This window comes from Castor canadensis, chromosome 7 (genome assembly GCF_047511655.1).
Source record: "Castor canadensis chromosome 7, mCasCan1.hap1v2, whole genome shotgun sequence".
Taxonomy (NCBI): Eukaryota; Metazoa; Chordata; class Mammalia; order Rodentia; family Castoridae; genus Castor; species Castor canadensis.
In genome coordinates this window covers 35,300,191-35,324,172 of record NC_133392.1, presented here as the reverse complement: position 1 = coordinate 35,324,172, position 23,982 = coordinate 35,300,191, and the positions used below count along the sequence as shown (strand labels likewise).

Sequence of the window (23,982 nt, the reverse complement as noted above, 5' to 3'; positions counted from 1 at the left end):
TTTCCTTTTGGTCTATTTCCCCTTTTATTAGTATGGAATGTCCTTCTTTATCTCGTTTGATCAATGTAGGTTTGAAGTCTACTTTGTCAGAGATAAGTATTGCTACTCCTGCCTGTTTTCGGGGACCATCAGCTTGGTAAATCTTCCAGCCTTTCATCAAAATCCTATGCTTATTTCTGTCAGTGTGATGGGTATCCTGTAAGCAACAAATTGTTGCATCTTCCTTTTTAATCCATTACATCAAGTGGTGCCTTTTGATGGGTGAATTAAGTACGTTAACATTAAGCGTTAGTACTGATAGGTATGTGGTGATTCCTGTCATTTAGTTGTCTTAGTTGTTTGAAGGTTTGATTCTGTGTATCTAAGTTGAGGTTACTCTCTACTGTCTTGCTTTTTCTTTTCCTGTGGTTTGGTACTGCCTGTTTTTTCATGGTTAAGTTGGGTTTCACTTTCTGTGTGCAGAATCCCTTGCAGAATCCTTTGTAGTTGTGGCTTTGTGGTCACATATTGTTTTAGTTTCTGCTTATCATGGAAGACTTTTATTGCTCCATCTATTTTGAATGATAGTTTTGCTGCGTAGAGTATCCTGGGGTTGAAGTTATTTTCATTCAGTGCCTGGAAGATCTCACCCCACGCTCTTCTTGCTTTTAATTTTCTGTTGAGAAGTCTGCTGTGATTTTCATGAATTTACCTTTGTATGTTACTTGTTTTTTCTCTCTCACAGCCTTCAATATTCTTTCCTTCGTTTCTGAAGTTGTTTTAATGATCATATGTTGTGTGGTAGTTCTATTATGATCTGGTCTGTTTGGTGTCCTGGAGGCTTCTTGCATCTGTATGGGAATATCTTTCTCTAGATTTGGGAAATTTTCTGTTATTATTTTGTTGAATATATTACGCATTCCCTTCACTTGCACCTCTTCTCCTTCTTCGATGCCCATGATTCTCAAGTTTGTTCTTTTGATGGAGTCGGTGAGTTCTTGCATTTTCTTTTCACAGGTCTTGAGTTGTTTAATTAATAGTTCTTCGGTTTTTCCTTTAATTACCATTTTGTCTTCAAATTCTGAGATTTTGTCTTCTGTTTGTTCTATCCTGCTGGATTGGCCTTCCATTTTGTTTTGCAGTTCTGTTTCATTCTTTTTTTTTGAGGTTTTCCATATCCTGGGTGGTTTCCTCTTTAATGTTGTCTGTTTTTATCCTGAGTTCATGTATCCATTTATTCATCGTGTTCTCTCTTTCACTTTGGTGTTTATACAGTGCTTCTATGGTTTCCTTTATTTCTTCTTTTGCTTTTTCAAATTCTCTATTTTTGTTTTCTCGGAATTTCTTGAGTGTCTCCTGTACGTTTTGGTTGACCCTATCCAGTATCATCTCTATAAAATTCTCATTGAGTACTTGTAGTATGTCTTCTTTTAAATTATTCTTGTGGGTTTCATTGGATCCTTTGGCATAGTTTCTCTTCATTTTGTTGGAGTCTGGATCTGAGTTTCTGTTTTCTTCATTCCCCTCTGGTTCCTGTAATAATTTTTTGCTGTGGGGAAACTGGTTTCCCTGTTTTTCCTATCTTCCCATCATTGTCTTTTGTGTTGTTACTGTCCCTGTACTGTGTGTAATTAAGTATTTTCTAGCTTGTAATAATAACAGTGGTAATATTGAGAATGGAAGGTGAGCTGAGATGGAAAGCAAGAAGTTAAAGAAAAGGGGAAAATAAATACACAGACAATAAGAAGAAAGCAGAACAAGGTTTCAGACAAGAAAGTTTCAAAGATATAAACAGGGAGCATTAGTGTACTAATCGACAGTAAGCTGAACAGACATGAGAAAGACAGAGAGTGGATTGAAAATCAAAAAAAAAAGATGAGAATAAAAATAAAAATTAGTAAATGAAAGAAATATCTATATATAAAAATGAATTAAAATAAAATGGAAAATAGAAAATTAAAAAAAAAAACACCAAAAAGCCAAAAAACCAAAAAACCTCCAAGTTCAAATGCAGTGAAGTTTCAGTCTTAATAATTTGGGTGTCCATCTCAGTCTTCAATCCTGGAGATGGTGCCTCAAATGTTGTTCTGTAGTTGCTCATCAAAGGGGACGCATAAAGTAGAACAAAACTACACACACACACACACACACACACACACACAAACCCACCAAGTGTCCCAAGTTCAAATGCAATAGAGTTTCAGTTAGTTTTTCTACTTGCAGGTGTAATTCGGTTGTTATCTCATCAAAGGTAGGGAGAAAAAGAAAAAAAAAGAGTCTGGAGACACTTCTGAGAATGGTGTCCGCAGCTGTGCCATGCCTGCCCTCTGCTGTCAGCCTGCTGTTGCTGGTGTCATTATTTATGCAGATCTCTGGGGTGAGCTTAGCACTCACCTGGCCCCGCAGGCTTTGTTTGTTCAGAGTTCTACTGTGTGGGAGCCTCTGCTACAAGCTTTCCCCTTTCCAAGCACTGGGAAAGGTGACACTGCACCAGCATTGTCAGGCCTGCATGCTTATTTACAGTTCATGTGGGAGGTGGGTCCTCCCCCCCTCTCCTGTGGAGTTTTCCTCCCACCGCCACTTTCACAAGCTTTCCTGCTCCTGATTACTGGGCAGTGCTGCTGCTCCTGCCAGTCGCCATGTTTGTTTACAGTTCACATGGGAAGTGGGTCTTCCCTCCTCTCCTGTGGAGTTTTCCTGCCTCTGCCACTCTCACCAGCTTTCCCACTCTTGGTTGCTGGGTGCGCGCCCTGCCCCCACTCCCACCAGAGCCTCTCCGGCCATCTGGCTTGTTTATTTACAGTCCAAGGAAGGATTCCCTTCCCCCTATCTTTGGCACTCAGTGCACCCCACCCTCTTTCCTGCATGTCTTATTTGTTCTTATTGCTTATTACTCAGTTTCTCTTTTTTAACTGGATGGAGTTTAGTCTGTCCAGGGGGCTACGCTGCTCTGGCCCAGGCTTGTCTGTTGGAGTACTCAGGTACCGTGAAGCTCACCTGGTCTGTGTCTTCCCAAGCCTTCTGGGCACGGGCGACTGGTGGCCCGGGAGCCCTCCTGGTTTCTCCGTTTAATGTGTAGTGGAGATTCTCTGCACTGGCTGGAAGTGTGGAGGGGTCAAAGTTATGCTTCTTCTCCATGATTATCCCTGCTAAGTGTGTCTCCAGCGTCTCTCCAAGATTTCACTATAGGAGGCTTTCTTTCTGTTTCCTCCCTTTAGCTGCCATCTTGGAATCTCCTCAAGTTCTTTTCATTGATGATTATCACTTCAGAAGCCATGGTGTCATTAGACACTATTCTACAGGCAAACTTCTCATCAAAATGCAAGAGAATTTTTTTCAAATCTTTTTTACTGATCTCCTGGTTCTTAGTAAACATGGCTATAAACAACCAGCAACATCCATGCAACAGCCCTAATATTTGGCTACAGAAATTTCCCCCACCAGATGATTAGTCTTTAACCTTTAAACTCAGCCTCACACAAAATATTAAAACGTGGACAAAAATGTAGATATGTTCTTGTCAGAAGGTAATGTGCATGGCCTCAACTCTAATTCCCAATGGAGTCTTCATTTCCATATGAAACCTCATAAGTCCATTTTTATTGAGAAATTTTGATGAGCATTGTGGTCTTCTGAGCTCCCTCCAGAATCACTCATTAAGCTCCGTTTACAGAATTTTTGGGTTAATCAATCCCAAAACTCTAATATTGTCCACATTTTTTCATAGAAAGTTCCAAATGTTTCTGAACTACAAGCTCAACAATGTTACATCCTCCAGTAGTGATTTTCTGAGTTAGTTTTCATCACTGTAACAAATAAACTGACAAAAGCAACTTAAAGGAGGAAAGCGTTTATTTTGGCCTGTGGTTTCAGAGGTTTTAGCCTCATGGCCAAGCTGGTTCCATTGGTTTGGTTTGGTCTATAAAGAGGTAGCATTTCAAGGTGAGAGTGTGTGGTGGAAGATGGTGCACATATCAAAGTAGTCAGGAAAAAGACAGAGAAGAGCCCAGGACAAGATATCCACCCAAAGACTTAATCCCAGTGACCTATTTTCTCCAACTGGGTCCAGCCTTTGAAACATTCCATCACCTCTCCTTACTTCCTTCAAATTATGAATCCATAAGTGGATTAATTCATTGATTGTATCCGAGCCTTCATGATCATGTCACCTCTCAGATACTGGATCCACCACCTGGAACCAAGGTTTCAACACATAGCCATTTTGGGAGACACTCTATATCTAACCCATAACAGATGGGTATAGAGATGAAAATTCTCAGTTCCCATTACAAGTCAGTAAATATTGTCTAACATATGTACAAAGAAGCAGCAGAGTTATTATTGAGAAATATGAATATAAGTTTCAGAAGCAGCTGCTAACCAGTAAGAAGTGTCCACATTTGAAAATAGGAAAATGATGAGAGTCTCACTGCAAATTACCTTTCACCTAAAAAACACACACACGTGTATGTATAGATTCATTATAATTTAATCAAACCACATGTATTATTTTGATGAAAATTTAGTATTTCATTTCTATTTATCTTTCTGCAAGGACAGAAAATTTCCACTTATGTTCTTTTCATTTTTAAATATTCCATTCCTTACATTTATGTTATCAATCATTGGTGCTAAATTATAAGGATAGTTTTATGTATCACAATGCCCATTTAGCACAAAGTGTTGTATACATATATTATGCCAACTTTCTTTACATGTGTAAGTGTACACCTTCTCATATGAGTAACATTTATAGTGTGTTGAGACACCTTCATCATTCTCCATGTAACTCTTAATCATGCCATTTTACTCCTATTCCTTTATTACTTGTGTCTTATCAACTAAAGTACAGGAAAAGAATTGAATGTGTCTTTGGCATACACTGGAGCCCCTCTATGCAGGATAGGAGCCAAATGCATACACAGATGCTGTGTTGCATGAGATGCAGAGATACATTGATCTCATCCCTAACAATCTGCCCCATGCAGTGACCTGTGACATAAAATTCACAAATGATATCATTCCTAAGGTAAGCCTGTTTTTCTATGCTGCACCTCAATGCTCTTAGTGTTCCTGAATTCACAGTATAATTCCAATCTCTGCCAATACAAGAAGAGAGAAGAGGAAAATCTTTGCTATGGCACCTTGATTAACTTTGTGTTATTTCCAGTTTGAAGCTAAACATCTTTATCACAGTTCTCAGTATCTGGCACTGTGAGTCTTCTAAATTTGTTCTGCTTCTTTAAATAGTTTTTTCTACTCATATGTGTTTATAGTTCTAAATGTGTCATAAATACTCACTTTGCTAATGTCAAAAATATTCACTGGGATTTTTGTCAGAGTACCAGTACATCTGTAGATGAGTTTGGAAAGAATTGATATCTTGACCTGTTGATTCTTTGAATTAATAAATAAGAATATGCTTATTCACTTATGCTTTGCTTTATCATCTCTGTAAAGTTTTGTTTTTAATGAAGATTCTTGCCATTTTTTTAGGTTTTCCTAGAAAATGAACTTTTTGTACTTGTTATAAATATTCATAATGACTTTAACATTTTACCCTTGGTTTATAAAAACATAATTGACTCAATAAATCCATTTTCCTTATATTTAGGAACCTTGTGAAATTTGCTACTAGTTTCTAATGATGTATGTGTAAATGTTGGAATTTCAAGATGAATTTTCTTGCTATTTGTCTTAACATAATTTTATTTCTTGTCTTCCAGTTTGTATGCCCTTAACTTCTTCTTACTGCCACATTTCACCTGTCAGGATTCCCAGGATAGTGTTGAATAGATTTGTGACAGTGAGTAATCTTTTTTAATTTCTGATCTCAATGAAGTCATAGGGATTTTCTGTCTCACTGTCAAGGAGAATACTTTATATGGAGTTAAGTAAATGTCAGATTAGGTAAATTTGACCTCTTCTCTTAAATTTCTTGAATTTTAGCTCAAAAAGTGAATACAATTTTATCAGATATATTCTTTAAATATATATGTGTGGTGAAAAATGCTCAGTCAATATACATATTGCAATTTTATAACTACATTTGGATTTGATATACTACTTATTATTACTGATTTATCCTTATTCTTGAGAGATTTTCCTTGATAATTATTTTTCTCAAAATTTCCCTGTCAGATATTTAATATTCAAACAGTATTGGGTGCATAAAATCAACTTAGAAATGTTCCATAAGGTGATGATTATCTTTTTCCACTGTGGGTTTATTTCTCTCTGTTGGATAGTGAGAATAATGTAAAACGTCTGTCTCAGATTTAGAATTGCATATGATTTATTGAAACTGAAATGACATGAACTGGATTTGTGCACTTGTGTCCTTTCTGAAGAAAATTGACCAACATTATGTAGCAAAATTGCTAATCTTTTGCTACATGTTTTATTGATTTAACTCTTGTAGTTACATCTTGGCCATTTCAACTTTTTTCTTGGTGGTGATACTAGTGTTTAACTCTGGCCCTTGCACTTGCTAGACATATACTCTATCATTTGAGCAATGCTTCTCACTTGTAATTTTTTGTTTTTTAGTTATTTTTCAGATAGAGTCACACTTTTTGCCAAGATAAACTTGGACTAAAATCCTCTTCCTATTGTTTCTCAGGTAGATTGGACGATAGGCATGACCAGCATGCAAAGTTTATTTCTTGAGATAGGATCTTATCAAGTTTTTGCCTGGGTTGACTCAGAATCCGAATTCTCCACCTCCCTAGTAGCTAAGATTACAGGCATAAGCTACTATGACTGGATGCTTAAATTTTATTTATTGTGTGGACTGATAATGATGCTTAATTATTTGCAATGTATTTCCAATTGTTTCAATAGTTTCTGCTGAAAATATTTGCTCTACCTTAAGGATAAATTTTCCTCAATCCCTTGCTTAAGTCATTGAAGGAATAATTTCATGAAATAAATTTGTCAAGATTTTATATGTTAAACTTAGGAAATAGGATGTTTCCTTGCATGTATATTCTTATTAAAATGAATCCAAATAAAATCAACACATGTATGCAACTGCTTTAGTAGCTCTCTGTGTATCTATGTAGCAGCCCATATTTAGTGTGTAGATCTCAATGAATCACAAAAGTGAGACTGACCTATGTTGATCAGGGAGTGTCCTGCTTAATCAGAACCATATATCTTGGATAATGTCTCTCCATACCTGATTAATGTGTGCTGATTCTCTAATCATGGGACCTCACTTACTGACACACTGATTTTTTATTATTTGCTTCATATTTGTCACCGTGTCTACCTTGATTAGAAAGTAGGAATTGCTCTTCAAGAATTCAGTTATACCCAAAGGAAAAATAAAAACAATAATTGGAAAGTTGTGATTCCGTGTGATCTGAGCCTCAATGAAAATGTAATTTTCAGGAAATAAAGTGACAGTATGACAATTTTTGCTTAAGAGTATCACAAAGAGTGAAAAGAGGAAATGAAATTTGACCTGTGTCTTAATTGTTGGTTTAAGAAAAGTGCTTCTGAGCCAAAATGAATAGCACAACATAACACTTGAAATTTATGTTGTGCTGCATATTGATGAAAAGTTTGTATACTTGGAATATAAATAGAATGTTGTGATGAACAGGGAAAAATTTATGGAATATTATAGAAACAGACAACACAATCAATGTAGATATGTTTCTAGAACATAGATGGAAATTGAAATTTCAAAAAAACATTTATAATGTGAAAATAGTTAATGTAATCACATGAAGCTGGTGCTCAACAAGCATTTTGAATGATATATTTGTTGAGGTCACATGGTAATATGTCATTACAGGAGAATCAGCCTGCCCATCATTTGACTATTTGTCTATCTAGCTGTCATTTCATCTCTCCAAATAGAGTTCCAAAAATGTTATGAATAATTAATCATCCTCTCTTGACTCATTTCCAAACTAGTACTCAGTCTCAGTATCATACTAAGAGTAACTATATTCTTTATTTTTATTTTTAAGAAAGTGAATTTCTTAATCCGCATGGAACTGTTTATAAACCTGACCACCATTTATAGAAGTTTAATCTAAAATCTGTGGTTGTCCCAAAATACCTCAACACCATCTGAGTTGCAGTGGATTAAGTTCTGTGCCATCCTCATGCAAGCTCTGCTTCCTTCTTATCTGAAAAAGAACACTATGTGGATACTGCTCTACTGTCATCTAATATTTCTTCTCTGGGGCATTGTTCACCTCTTTTACCTATCAGGGATGCCTTACCTCATATCTCTTCCTCCTTATTGATCCGAGAAACATCAATCCTTTCTTCTAGAGTTTCCAGGGTCACTACACAAATATAAGTGCTATTCCTGATTATCTGTAACAGTTGTATAAATACATATCTAATGTTGAGTTATTAATATATAATCACTGCAATACAGTGATGTGATTAGCATGTCAAATTATAGATTCACTTATCTTCTGCACAGCCACAATAATAAACATAATAAATATTTTTGCGATTAGACTTTCTTTTTGGGTATAATTCAGTAAAGATGTGAAAGAAAATAGAATCCCAAAGGATATATTGGTCCATGCAATTATAAACACAGAAGATGTAAAAGGGAATATGGTAGAAAGCCTCCTTAGCTGAGTGTCACCCAGTGATTCTAGAGTTATGGATTTTAAACAGAGAAACAATGTCCAGATGAAGCTCTAACATGTAGGGAAATATTGAAATAAACAGTCATGGGAAAGAATTAACATCAACGTTAGAATGCATGTCCATGCATTCCATGCTTTGATATTACTATGAAGACAATATAAACATTTGAAATAATATATTTACTTCATTTTTCAATCTTAAAAGAGAGTAAAAATTTTTTTTTCATAGTGCTTATCATGTTTTCTAGTATATCCTTCTCTCGCAAATGAGAAAAAAAATATTCTTGGCAGGTAGAAAATCTGAAAAATGGATAAATTTCTAGAAGTGTATGACCTACTAAAATTGAAACAGGGTGATATAAACCACCTCAACAGATCATTAGAAAGAAAGAAATTGAAGCACTAATATTCTCCAACCAAAGAAAAGCCCAGGACTGGATGGATTTTTATGAAAATTCTACGATACCTTTAAAGAAGAACTAGCATCAATGCTCCTCAAAATGAAATAGATAGGGGAAGGAATGCTACCAAACTCATGGTATTACCATGAGTTGATGGTATTAACATGAAACCAGTATTACACTTATACCAAAACAAGATAGGACTTGAAAAAAGAAAATTACATACTAATTTGCCAGATGAACATAGACTCAAAAATTCTTAATGAAATACTGACAAGTCAAAGTCAATAATACATTAGGAAGATTATATACCATCAATGAGTTGGTTTCATTCCAATTACAAGTATAGTTCAAAATATGAAAATCAATGAATATAATTATCACATAAAGAGAATAAAGGACAAAAATCACTTAGCTTCCTCAAAACATGCAAAAATGCTCTTGATATTATTCAATATCTCTTCATTAAAGTCCTGTACAAATTAGGAATATAAGGAATATATCTCAATTTAGTAATGACTATATATGATAAACCTATAGCCAACAACATACTAAGTAGGGAAAAACTGGAACAGTTTTCATAAAAGTCAACTTTTATTCAGTATAATGATTTATTTCTTAGCTAGAACAATGAGGAAGGAGAAAGACACAAAGGGGATACTAACAAAAAAAGAAAAATTCAAATTATCCCTATTTGTAGCTGATATGATACTATGCTAAACTTAAAAATCCCTAAAAACTGTACCACAAACACTCTAAGATCTGATGAACACTTTAGGTGAAGTAGCAGAATAAAATATCACATACAAAAATCAGTAGCTTTCTTATATGCTAATAACAGCATTCTGAGAAAAGAATCAGGAAAAAAATCTCATTAACAATTGCCTCAAAAATACATAGGAATAAACTTTGGTTATTGTTCATTCACTTCATTTGCCCATTTTTGATTGGTGTTAATTTACAGAGTACTTTATATTCTCTGGATATTAATACTCTGGTAGGTGAATATCTGGCAAATATTTTTTCTCATTCTGTAGACTTGCTTTTCACTCTGCTTATGGTTTCTTTTGCTTTGTAGAAACTTTCATTTTGATAAAATCCCTGTTGTCAATTGTTGCTCTTATTTCCAAAGATCTTGGAGTCCTATTCACAAACCCTGGCCTATGTCTCTACCTTGAAGTGTATTCCCTATGTTTCCTTATGTATTTCAGGTATTCAGGATTTAGATTAAGGTCTTTGGTACATTTTGAGTTGATTTTTCTTTTTTGTCTTTTTTATTTGTTATGTCATTTATTGAATAGATGATAATAATTATAAATTACTGCAGTTGCTTTTTTCATTTTTATTAGAATACACAAGGGTTTATCTTTTACATTTCCATACATGTTTACAATGCATTTGGGTTAGATTCATCCCCAACATAATTCTTTCTAACCCTCTTAGCTCCTACTCAAAACAATCAAACACAAGTTCTATTGTTTTATATTCATACAAGTACATAAAGTACATTGATCTTATTCTCCTTCCTTCACCCTCCCCAGTTACCCTCCCACACCCCCCATTAGTACATATGCAACAACTGTACCTGATTTTCATACCTTTCAGTTTTCAAGTGAATATTACTTTTTATTATGTTTTTTATTGATATACTTGTTATAGAAGCAAGAATCATAGTGACAATGCCAATTAGGTTTATATTGTACATTAGTTAGGTTACTCCCATTGTCTCTCCTCATCAGCCCTCTCCCTGCCTGACTTAAAGCAATTGCAAGAGGTTTCCTTGTTCAATTTCATATAAGTATATGAAGTCCATTAGCAATATACCCTCACCTTAATCTCCTTCATTCACTCTCCCACCTTCCACTAGTACCCTCCCCTACACACTGTACCTATCTTACATTCCTGTTTTTCATTATTTATATTTAAGTTTATGTTCAAAGAGGTTCTTCAATGCATCCCTGCTGTGGATACACTTTTCTTTGGTCTGTTTAACCCCTTTCATTACTCTCTCTTGCCTGTTTACCTCCCATCCCCTATTTTTCAACAGCTTTCAATACACTCCCTTACTGCATCCCCAACCTTCACAGATGTTATGTTTTGCTATATTGTTGATGCTGCTCTATCATTCTCTTTTCTTTATTCCTTTCCCAATTTCCATAGAGCAGTTCCACTATTGCAAACATGTTTTACATATGAGTTTGTATATGATCATGCCTGTTTTTGTGTATAAATTTATCATTTGGATCTATCTTCCACATATGAGAGATAAACATGTGGCCTGTGTCTTTCTTAACCTGGCTTACATCACTTAACATGATGTTGACTAATTGCATCCATTTACCTTTAAATCCCATGATGTCATTAGTACTTATGGCTGAGTAAAACTCCATTATGTATATATGCCACATCTTCTTGATCTGTTCATCAATTGTAGGGCATCTGGGTTGTATCCAAAGCTTGGCTATTGTGAATAGTGCTACAATGAACATTGATGTACAGGTGTCTCTATTGTATACTGCCTTACCTTCCTTTGGGTAGATGGACAGAAGCAGTATCACTGGATTATATGGCATTTCTATCTTTAGCTTTTTGTGGAATCTCCATACTGCTTCCCATACCATAGTTGTTGTACTAATTTGCATTCCAGCCCACAGTGTATAAGGATTCGTGTTTCACCACATCCTCACCAGCATATGTTTTTGTTATCGCCCTTGAATATGGCCATTCTAACAGGAGTGATATGAAATCTAAGTGCAGTTTTGATTTGCATCTCTTTTTAACCAAGAAAGTTGAACATTTCTTCATGTTTTTATTGGTTATTTGCACCTCTTCTTTTGAGAATTTCCTGTTTAATTCATGTGCCCATTTCTTCATTGGGGTGTTGATTCTTTGGGGATTGAGTCTTTTGACTTCCCTGTAGATTGTGGATATTCGTACCTTATCAGATGACTAGCTGACAAAGATTTGCTCTCATTCTATGGGCTATCTGTTTATTCTAGTGACTGTTTCTTTTGCTGTGCAGAAGTTCATTTTTTTGATGCAGACCTATTTGTTCATTCTTTTTCTTAGATGCTGAGCCTTTTGAATTTTACTTAGGAAGTTTTTCCATAAGGGCATATTTCCCAGTGTATTTCTTATTACTTCCTGGAATTCTTTCAAAGTGTAAGGTCTTATATTAATATCTTTGATTCACTTTGACTTGATTTTGGTACAGTGTCAATGACAGGGATATGGTCTCAGTCTTGTACATGAAAATAACCAGTTTTCCCACTAACAATTGTTAAAGATGGTGTCTTTTCTCCACAATGTGTTCTGGGCTTCTCTGTTGACAATTATTTGTCTGTAGATGCATGGGTTTATGTCCAGTGGTTTCCTGCCTGTTTTTGTGTCAATACCATGCTGTTTTTGTTGTTATGGCTCTTTGGTATATTCGAAGTCACACATTGTAATACCTTCAGCATTGACTTTTTTCTCAGAATTGCTTTGTCTATTGAAGGTTTTTTGTGTTTCAATGTGTATTTCAGGATAGATTTTTCTATTTCTGTGCAGAAATTCATTGTTATTTTGATAGGGACTGTGTTGAATAGAAAGATTGCTTTTGGTAGTATGACAATTTTCACAATGTTGATTCCACCTATTCATGAGCATGGGCTATTTTTCCATCTTTTGATGTCTTCGCCAGCTACTTTTTTCATTGGTTTAGAGTTTCCATTGAAAAAGTCTTTGGTTTCCATCATTAAATTTATTCCAAGGTGCTCTATTGTTTTTGAGGCTGTTGTAAATGGGATTAGAACAATTTGAACAGGTTTCATTGTTATATTTTTACACAGAAATACAAAATACATGTGCATATTCATCTTCATTTACCTTCTTCTTACACCCTTCCCTCTTCCACTGATATCCATCCCAGATGGGACCTGTTTTACCTTCTTGTCCTCCATTTTTTAAGTTTATGAGGGGAATTTGTGAGGGGAGTTGACTTGGTATTTCACACATGTATATATCATCCTTTAATGAGATTAACTTCCTTATTATTTTTGTAGTCCTACTCTCCTATTTTTGAACAGCTTGCAGTGTATTGCCCTATATCATTTTCATACACATATGCAATGTGTTTTACTCTGTAATTTTCTCTTTTCTTCACCCGCATCAGAACTTCCTACAGAAAGCCTAATACAGTCATGTTCTGTCTGCCTCTACCTTTCTCTTTCTGACTCTGTGTGTGTATGTATTTATAATTATGTAACATGCTTTTAAAGAACTAATAGTTCCTCAAGTACTCCATCAAATACAAAAGGAAAGAATGCTACCAAAATCATTCTATGAAGCCAATATTACACAAATATTACTAAAACACAAGGGCCACAACAAAACCAATATATGCCAATATCCTTGGTGAGTGTAGATAGAAAAATTCTCTAAAACATACTTTCAAACTGTGTTTAGCAACATATTAAAACATACACCATGAACAAGTTAGTCTCATTCCTACAATACAAAGAGTTCATATATGCAAATGAATAAATGTAATAGAAGGTTCAAACAGAACCAATCATAAAAATAACCTGATCATCTCAATTTACACAGAAAAAATCTTTGGCACTGTCCTTTCATGATAACAGTTCTAAATAATCTAAGAATGGAAGAAATGTACCTCAACATAAGAAAGTCTTTATATGACACACTTATAGAGAACATCATACTAAATGGATGAAAACCAAAAGTTATTTCCTCTAAAGTGAGGAATAAGACAAAACTGTCTTCTCTCCTTACTACTATTCAAGATAGTACTGGAAATCCTAGACAGTCCAAAAAGACATGAGAAATTTAAAAAAAGGATTCAGAGTAGGAAGGAATAAGTGAAATTTTTCTTATTTTCAGATGACCTGCTTGTATAGCAAAAAGACACTGAAGACTCCAGAAAATTCTCTTAGAACTCATCAATTTCAGCAAAGTAGGGAGATATGAAATATTTTGCTTTATTCCAACAATGAACAAGCTGAGAGTAAACTAGGAATGTAATTCTATTCACAATGGCTTCTTTAAATTAAGTATCTATTTATAAATCTAACTAAGGAAGTGAAAGAAATCAACAATGAAGACTGCAAAATTATGCAAGTAGAAAGTGAATAAGACACCATAAGTTGGATTTTCCATATTCATAGATTGGCAGAAATATTATTGTGCAAATAAATATGCTGCCAAAAGTAATCTATAGTCAGTGAAACTCCCACAAAAAATTGCAACGTCATTGTTCACAGAATAGAAAATTCCATCTTAAAATTTATAGAGAACTATGAAAGATCCTGAATAATAAAATTAATCCAGACCAAAAGGAGAAATACTGAAGATATCATAACACCAGACTTCAAATTATACTACAGAGCTATAGTAACAAAATCACCATGGTGGTATCACAAAAACAGGCATGAAGACTAACAAAACAGACTAGAAGATCCAGGAATGATTCCATTCAGTTCTAGCTATACGTTTTTTGACCAAAGGGTCAAAAACATACCACTAGAGAAAAGACAGCTTCTTCAACATATGGTGCTGGACAAATTGGTTATCTATACACAGACGACTGCAACTAGAGCCTATTTCTCTCTTGTAACAAAAATCAACTCAAAATGGAGCAAAGAACATTATGTAATATGTGAAATTTTGAAACTAATGTGCAAAGCATACAGAAAAGACTGGAGTCTATAAGCATAGGCAATTGTCTTCTGAGATGTCTTTAATTGTTCAAAAAGTAGAAGCATGAATTGACAAATTGAATTTCATCAAAGGAAAAGTATACCACACAGACTGGGAAAAAAAACCTTTGCTAGCTTTCATTAGATAAAATGTTCATTAGATAAAGCATTTTATCCAATTAATTGGATAATTTATTATTATCCAATTAATAAATGATCAAATGAATTGAACAGATGATTCTTGGATAAAGAGTTATGAATAGCTAATTAATCCATGAAGAAATGTTTACCATCCTTAGCCAAAAAGAAACATCAACGCAATTCCATCTCACCCTTGTCAGAATGATAATCATGAAGAAAATGAATAAGAACAATGCTGGTGAGTATCTAGGGAAAATGAATCCTCATACAATGCTGGCGTGAATGAAAGCTACTGCAGCTATTACAGAAGTCAGTATAGAATTCATAAAGAGAATGAAATTAAGTTGTTTAAAGGAGAAATAATCTCACTGGAGATCGTCATGTTGAGATATACAAGCCAATGGAAGAAAACTAAATATCACATTTTTATATACACAATCTAGACCTAAAATGATGGCAAGGATAATGATAATAATAATAACTATGGGGTGCGAGCTTAAAATGCAGAATGTTGAAAGGGAGAAGCAGAGAAAAAATGATAAGGAAAGGAGTGGATAGACTATGTCACATATAATATATATATATATATGTATATGAAGGTAGCATTTTAAACCCACCAATTAGTGTTTGAAAAAGGGAAGAGAGTAGGGACAAAGCAAATATAATAAAGGAGGTGAACTTTCTCAAAGATCACTGATTATATCTATTGAATTATCACAATGAAGTCCACTTTAATGTTAATGTGTGGTATTTAAAATTTTCATGGACATAATATTTTCTTCAGAATCATGATGAATTTGAAATTTTGTGAAAGTTAAGATGTCAGAAAAACCTACAATTAATCCTAAAGAGTAAAAATATCTTCACAAAGACCACTTCAACTGGCACTTTTATAGTGTAGCTGGAAAGTGACTAAGAACTTAGAATAAGGAACAAATGGACAACTGAGTAAAATGGGAAAACTAAGCTAACTCCAAATTATTAAGACAGGTTGTTGACAATTTGCCTGAGCAAATAGAGGTATTAAATTTGCCAAGGCTAAGGTTTATGACTGAGAAAATGATATGAATTAGAATTGTCAAAAAGGTTTAGTTTTATATGTCTAGCTATGGGATCATTAATATGAAAAATGTTTCCAGGGTGCTTAGTGCAGATTCATGCACATTATAGTTACTTAAAGATTTTTCTAAGCATTGCTGACCAAACTGTTTAAATACCTTTACTCAGTACAGAACTACTCCATGAATCACAAAATGCTCAAGCAAACAAATATCTGAGGTGATGTAAACATTTTCCTTACTCCAATTTTACCAGGAAATAATCAATAAAGCTATGAGAATTATTAACGTCCAGCAAGTTTTTATGTTCTTTTACTTTCACCAAAATACAACTTTTTCTGTAAGTAACACTTTTAGTGTTATGACTCCTTGGAAGATAATCAATGAGAGCAGGGAAAATATTGCATATCTACAAGAGAAAACAATGATTTATTAAATAAACATATAATGAACATATGTGTATAGATAAAAAATATTTAGACACACATATGTGTATAACTTATAGACCTTATTAGAAATTAAAGCTAGAAATATGAATGAAATATAGTGTGAAACTTGAGAAGAAAACGTTTATTGCACATATAAAGCTGTTGGGGTTCAAAGATACCATTAAATGCAATTATGTAAGAGCATTTAGGTGACTTGTCTTTGATCACACCATTATTATTTATGGAGTGTGTGGGACATGCAATTATGCGCAGAGAAATTTAGGATTTTTTTTGTTTCATACACCATAAAACCCAGAAATTTATTATTACTTATTCACTTACCTTGTCAACTAGGATCACAGTTAAAGAATCAAATACCCTGAGCCTTTTCAGTGATTATTGGTAGCTTTCATTGTCCCAATATTCTACTTTCTTGAGGATTTTTCTACTCTTAAGTTAAGACTTTTCTCCTCAGTAACTGGATGAAAATGAGCAGATGATTTATAAACAATCCTGTGGCTAATGGAAATCTTCATAAAAGATCTGGGTTTTCATAGAGTGATTGGGCATTGCCCTAGAAATTCACAAAATATTTTTTAAAAATATTCCTTTTGAGGGAGAACATATGACTTTTGGTCTTTTGGCCCATGCTAACCTTATTATTTAATGAGAAAACCAATACACAGTGAGCCAATAGGCTTGAGCAGGCCCAATATCTGCAGTTTTGTTTTACAGGGTAAAAAATAAAGAGATTAGATATCTTTCACAGATATGCACTCCATGATTTTTTAGGTGGAAATGTGGTGTCCATTCATTCACTTCAATTTTGAGTCCAACACTCATTAGAAAAGAAGACCACAAATGTTTTGCAGGAAGAAATGATCTTGGATTCACCTGTATCCATGGTGTGCCCCCAATCTTTACATTCTCATTTAATTTTTTAATCATGTTAAGAAAATTCTTAGCTTTATAATCAAAACAATTCTTCAAAATAATGGAGCAGATCAGATTGTAGTGAGCACAGCTCGGGATAAAGGTGGAATTACAGGGTGGGTGAGCCTGAAAATTTGTAAATAATGTTAAAAGACATTTAAATATACACATGAAACACTTTGCCTTTTTAACAGATAAAGATACTATAGAAAATTTAAGTATTATTTTACCCTCAAATTCCTCTAACAGCCAAATATCCAGAATGAATTAAATCAAAACATCACTTTTTACCATGAACCTGACTTTCCAGTTCCAACATAGCTAGTTAAATAATGTACATTAATAGTCATTGCCTCAACTACACACTTTTCATTCTAGCTCCCTGCTATGCTGGAAGAGAAATGATACTTTGAAAACATAATAATTCAAATATTTACTCTAAAATTACACCTATGTCCAAAGCCTGTAAAGGTCATAGCACTGACATGATTAGGGAGAGAAAAGTAGATACCTGGAGACTTTTTATAGATAATGAACACTTGAAAGAGTCTTGAGTTTAAATAGAGACATTGTGCATGAGTTCAAGTATTAAAATTGTCAAATTAGAAAACAGGATGCATCTATGTTGCATGAAAAGAAAAATTAATATCAAGATAATAGAAAGTGCAATATAGATTTTTGTGTATTAACCAAAGAAATTTTAATTTCAAATTTCCAGTTTAGGAAAGCAAATTCATGAAAGATAAATGGAGATATTTTGTCATTTCTGTGTTGGCAACAATGAAATAGAAATTGAAAGTCCACTATTTCCAATCAAACTGCAAAATTAATTCATTTGAACATAGCTGAACCTTCAGGATTTTGTAATATTGCTCTATGTAGTCTTCGGTAGAATCACATGTTCTAATTCATTTGAAGAATTGTTTCTCAAGGAAGCCATTCCATCATTTTTCAGATAAAGAAATCAACTTAAAGGATATAATTTTTTATTTGGCTATCTTTACTTTGAAATTGTTATGATCAAATAAGCAACATATTTTATATCTATGGAGCCCCAAATATAAATCTGTAGGCCCTGAATAATTGAAGGGTTATTTGAAATTAAACTGTTTGGAATAAATGCTTGGACATTGAGAAATATGAATCCCAATACAGTTGGTTGACTGTATGCAAGGCTGCCTAAATTTTGAACCTCTCTAACCTATCAGAAAGAATTTTATTTTCGTCAAGGAGGTTGGGGATAATTTGGAATGCCCTTGGAATTTTATGTGTGTCTGTGTGTTTCATAAGTAAATTATGCTTTTACTCTTTAATTTATTTGCAAGAGAAAATTTTAAAACAAAATCAATTTGAATACAAGAGGATAACCTGATTCACTATAACAAACACTTGATAAAGTGTGGCAGTGGGAAGAAAAAAATTACCATATATTTTCTAGTATAAAATACAATGAACATTGGGGAAAATAATAGGAAAACTTAATACAGAGCCAAAAACCTTAAGAAAGACTAAATAAAGAGTTACTAATAATAGTTGACATGTGTGAAGTGAATCCTGTATTTTTATTTTTTTATTTTGTAAATTTATGGTATAGCATGTATTCACTCAAAACATATAAAAAAGCAATAAGTGTTGTAAAGAAAGAAATAATGAATGATAAATTTTAAAATATTGAGCTTTGTTTATAGAAAAATTGATACAATTGATAAAAATTATATGAAGAGATATAAAAGCAATTAAAATCCTATATTATGCTATGACTTGTGAAAACTATAGGTATGGGCATTGAAGAATTCATGAGACATGTGAGTGTAGCTGGGCATACCAATACAGTTCTATTAAATGAAAGCAAATGTCATCTGGTTTGGGCTCCACAATAGCTGAGGGTGTCACTGACAGCATGCTCACTTAGCAAGTATTCTCTACTGTAATGATTGGAATAGGTAACCCACACTTTGCTAAGGGGAATGCACTGAATTGTTCCTTAACTCTTCAAAAATTAAATCCAAAACCTAGGTTCATGATTTCTACTTTGAAAACAAAAAGAAAAAGTTTGGTACAGAATATGATCAAGAGAACTTTTATACTCATATCCACCTGACTAGATTACTGTTAAAGTCAGTGATATAAAGTGGTACTCACAATTGGTTTTCTTAAACAACTCCACAGGACAATGAGGTTCTTCTTAAACACAGTCTTCAATGCTCCTCTTCCCCATCCCATAGTTCCTCAGTCATGAGAGAGAATCAACATCCATTGCTAAAAATGATTCCTAAGTGAAGAGGAGCAAAACTAAGGATGGGAATCCCAATTGTGAAGTGGGAACTGACAAATAAGAGTCACAGAGATAGCAAAGCACTGCCTAAGAGACATTGAAGCCTCTTTTTTCCATCCTCCCCTTCTCCATGTTAACTGCCCAGTACACTCATGTGTGCCACATCAGCATGTACACTTACTAAGGACTTCATTAGTTCTTTCAGCTACTGGGAAACTACCTCTTGCAGCAAACTCCTTTCCTTGATAAATCAGCGCTTCATTCACTGCTTCATACCTATGCAACCCACAGTGGGCTTCATGCCCAAATAGAGAGTGAAAACAGGGACATAGACTTTTGAGAACTTAAAAAAATGAAGGAAAATAAAAACACTAGGGAAAGAATTCATCATTTGTTTCATAGTGGTAGTATGATTAAGACCAATACTATCATTGTATTTTTTGTTTCTTTATTGCGGCACACACAGCTTAAAATATTTTTAGATGTGTTCATAATATGATAGTGATTATTGTAGATTTCACTCATAGATGTCCTTTAATGTGCCAGGAAATGGTATAGACAGTTGGTACACAAATAACAATTAATCCTTACATCATAACCTTTATCAGGTTTTTCATGTTTGACAAAGAAGCAGCTGAGGTCATAGTTTTCTAAATTCATTCAAGCAGCCAATAAAAACTGCAGAAAGGACTCAAATTTGTAACTCAGCTTATTCAATATTTGGTGCTTATGAAATTTATCATCCTCCCCCTGCATACCTTCTCAATAATCATATACCTTCTTCAGGATCCCCTGTAAAGTTCTTACTATGGACAGACTAATATCCCTGTGAGGGCAATAGCAATCTTTTCTTGAGTCACTGCACGCAATTCTGCTTACAAGCAGTTTTGGGTTTACTGGTAAAACAAACACAAATAATGGGCACAACAAACACAAACCCAGAGCATGAAGCTATCTCTTACTCTACACAGCATACTTTGCTCTAGTCCAACAATTTGGGCAGAATCCATGTTTATTTGGTACCATCAATTTTGCCCTAAATAATTGCTTCTTTCTATCATTCCTTTTGCTATTCCATATCCATAGGTGTTTTGTGACATCAAGCATCATTTGGTTTTTCAGAGAAGTTCAATTGTTATTCTGAATAAAAATGCATAGCCAGTAAAATGAATAATGTATATTTAATAAAATACCTAATCACGATGCTTCCCTAAAATTGCCCTTCAGAGAACAGTAAAGGCCATTTCTATAAATCAAAGATAGAAACAAATATCAATAACTTTTGCAATATTGTGATTTGGAAGAAATATGGAATGATTTAAATATTTTTATACTCACAAAATAACAGTACTTCATTCCTTGATTACTGACAAGGACAAACTGGATAAATTATCTGCACATCAAAGAGTCAATGACTATTTTGTTGTATGACAATCTATTATAGCACTGTGCTTCTAATAGTAGATTTATACATTAAAACAGTGTTCAATTTATTACTTTATACACATCAACATTTAAGGAATATAGAGTACATACACTGGTTAGGTACTTGCTGATGTATTTAACGTCAATATGGAGGAAATTTTCAGAGAGGAGTTGGACCAGGAGGCAGCTTCTCTCTATCAATGATAGAGATAAAAACTTATGTTCTTTACTCTTGACTCTCCTTCTGGATTGCACATGGGAGATTGTGGTTTAGATGTACTGGGTCATGAACAAATATTTCTAATTTGAACAAATGCAGATGTTTACAACATTATTGAGAAAGAGTAAATTGAGTGACCTGATACAAGAAAATTACACAAAGTTCTGCATTCCCAGGATTGGGTTGGGAATTTATTACATTGAGGATATTCTACATGATCTAGGAACTGTATATTTAAATTTTTTTCTTTGCTATGTGAAAGAATTTGAGATGTGTTCTCAATAATGGGAGCCTTTCAAATATTTAGTAAATAGCCTTTAAGAATTATGATAAATTATATAAAATATCCATTATGATTCATAATCAAATATATAGAAAGTTATTAGCTAATTAAAATTGCATGTCTTTCACCATTTTATAACTAAGACATGGAAGACAGATATTATTGGTACTTTGTATTTTTCCATGTGGATAGAAAACTCAGGAGAACTACCAGTGTCATACAGCTTATGGGTGAAACTTCTGGGATAAAGTTAAATATTTTCATAGCCACTTGATAAAGGATTTTCTTTATTGGCCACCATGTATTGTAAATCAATGACAGACTTACTTCCTTGTTTCCAATATGTATAATTTTTGTTTCCTTTTCTTGTTATTGCATTAGTTAGGACTCTCATTATGATGTAAATGGAAGTAGTAGGAGACATCTCGCCTTATTCCTTATCTTAGCCATAAAGTGTCAAGGTTTTCAACATTAGTACAGATGTGAGCTCCAAGTTTTAATTCAATGAGATTTAATTTCGCCTTAACCATGAAAAATAAAAATTATTCACATGGATGGGGTTTTTCTGTGATGTTTTGATACAGGTGCACATTATGAAATCTTAAATCAGGTTGCACATATCTAATTCCTCAAGCATTTTTCATTTTTTATAGGAAAGCATACAAAATCCTTTCTTCTAACTTTTTAAAATTTGCATTCCAGTACTATTATCAGTATTTACCTTACTATGCAATAGCACACCAGAAATTTCTGGTCCATTCTAACTATAAGTTACTATTCTCCTGATCACCACCTACTGAGTAGCAATGATTACAGGTGTGAACCATTGTGTCCAGCAACACAATATGCCAATTGTAATGGGAGACTACATTTTTTAGTCATCATCTGTTATGTCAATGGTTTACTAAACACATCTACATTGCTAATAGCAACTCTTATACAAAGGTGAGTTCAGTAAACATATCATTGTATTTGTATTACATTGGAGAGTACAGTTATTTATGAATTCTTCCTAAAAAAATTGAGTTACTATCAAGATACTAGTTACACAACAATCAATACTTATTTTACAGGAATTTTTATAACTAATGAACATTTTTAGAACTACCATTTCACTTTTGATTCTCTCAATTACTTATTTTAGGGATGAATAAACTGGGTTTCATGCTCTCTGTGCCTTGGCCAAGGCCAAACAGAATGAAGGTTGTAGAGCTGAGGCTGGAACCCATGGGTCCTGAATTTTACAAGCTTCGTTCAAAATAAAATGTTCAGTTTAGCAAGTTCAATGTCCCCAAATGCATAATCTTTTGTACTATTCTGTGACCACCTCTAATCAGTAACTATTAAAATATATATTGACTTTATAATTGCACATCTGTTAATTAAAATAGGGTTCATAAAATGGATTCAAAGAACTTACCATAAGCTTTCATGTTGATGAATTCTTTATCCAGAACAAAAAGCAGTAATTTTCTCCCTGATTCACAGAGCTCTGACAATGAATCAATAAATTCAAACAGGAGCCCTCCTCACTGCCCTGCTGTCAAAGCAAACAGGCTTTGACTCTAAGGCATAGGAACCCATGTCACTGCCACAGCTGTCAATTGGCCCAACTCTGACATGAGATATGGGAACAATAACACTAGGGGGCATCACCTGACACATCTTCTGTTGCTTCTGCTTGCTAAGGATTTTAATGACCATCTGGGGGCCCAGGATAACTGAAAGAGATTGTTTTTTTCTTATCATTGTATCTAACTTAGTAGAGCAGAAAGGTTCCACCTACCTTGCTTGTAATACTGGGCTGGTCTTCCATGATGGGATGGAAACTTCACTCCAGATCTTGTTGCCACCGATTCCCAATTTCTGTACTAATTTCCTCCCCACTTACTCGAGCTGTGGTACTGAATGCCGGGCTAGCACAGTTCATGCCTTCTTCAGTATTTCATTCAATATATACAACTTCAAGTAAGGTAATCATCAGCATGGAGATTCTGCTCATCTACTCAAAGTTACCCCTGAAGCTGAACACTTTCTCTTCATAGCCCACATCTCATCTATCACTCCAGGATAGCCACACTTAGGTATATTCTTTTCAATCTGAAATTCATTCCGGATTGAGTGTGTGTTCAAACTTTTAATTCTTTTATTAATTTTTTATGACATGGTTGGTGTTTTTTGTGTCATACTTAAGAAACATTTTTAAAGAGGGAAAAAAGATAGTGGTACAGTAACAGCCTCCAGTGATAATTTCTAAAGACATGTTAATTTAAAGTTATTTGTACACAAATCTACTTTTGAAAGACCTAAGAAAGCCAGATAGAAGACTGCATTGCCAAATTTCAGTATAATAAAAGAAAAGACATATTAAAGAAGGTAAGAAGAAAAGACGTCTTTGCATAAATATTCCTCAACTCCAAGCCAGGCATCAAGAAGAGAAATCTCTCTTGCTTGGGGAAAAAGAAGGAACTGTTTCCAGGTGTTTTACTTGAAACCAGTAGCAGGCTGACCATGATGAA

General features: G+C 34.0%; 1 long non-coding RNA gene and 1 pseudogene across 1 annotated transcript in view; one reads left to right on the top strand and one right to left on the bottom strand.

Annotated features, from left to right (window-relative positions):
* LOC141424654 (cytochrome P450 2C18-like) overlaps nucleotides 1-5,197 on the top strand; it is a 33,226-nt pseudogene extending 28,029 nt beyond the window's left edge.
* The window catches only part of LOC141424619 (uncharacterized), a 100,436-nt gene extending 77,370 nt beyond the window's left edge, over nucleotides 1-23,066 (bottom strand). Inside the window, exons 1-2 of the long non-coding RNA XR_012449493.1 lie at nucleotides 22,884-23,066; nucleotides 19,403-19,532 (exon numbers count right to left, since the gene is read on the bottom strand). This is a non-coding gene — a long non-coding RNA (uncharacterized lncRNA). The remainder of the gene's footprint in view (nucleotides 1-19,402; nucleotides 19,533-22,883) is intronic.
* Between the last annotated feature and the right edge of the window lie 916 nt (nucleotides 23,067-23,982).